The sequence below is a fragment of the Thrips palmi genome, unplaced genomic scaffold (assembly GCF_012932325.1).
Source record: "Thrips palmi isolate BJ-2018 unplaced genomic scaffold, TpBJ-2018v1 HiC_scaffold_16, whole genome shotgun sequence".
In the NCBI taxonomy this organism is placed as follows: domain Eukaryota; kingdom Metazoa; phylum Arthropoda; class Insecta; order Thysanoptera; family Thripidae; genus Thrips; species Thrips palmi.
Window position 1 is genome coordinate 3,077,666 of NW_023144625.1, and position 305 is coordinate 3,077,970.

The window sequence follows — 305 nt, forward strand, 5'->3', positions numbered from 1 at the left end:
CGAGAGTAAACTGGGGAAAAACCGCCCGGTGCGAGGCCAGAATGGGGATGCAGGGGGAACGCCGCCCGGCCAGGAGCCCCGCAGTGCTAGCCTCGCACGGGGCGAAAATCGCCCGGTTTGCTCCAGCAGTCGACCGTGCGCACCTCTGACAGAGAGGGTCCCTAGTGAGTCCAAACTCTCCGCGGGGTTGTACAGAATTAACTGAAAGCAGCCGTTTCGTTTCTTTCTCTTTCCTTTTTCTTAGTCCACTGACATTGCACAAGGAACCACCTGCAGATTAGTAAAACGATTATTTTCGTACTTAC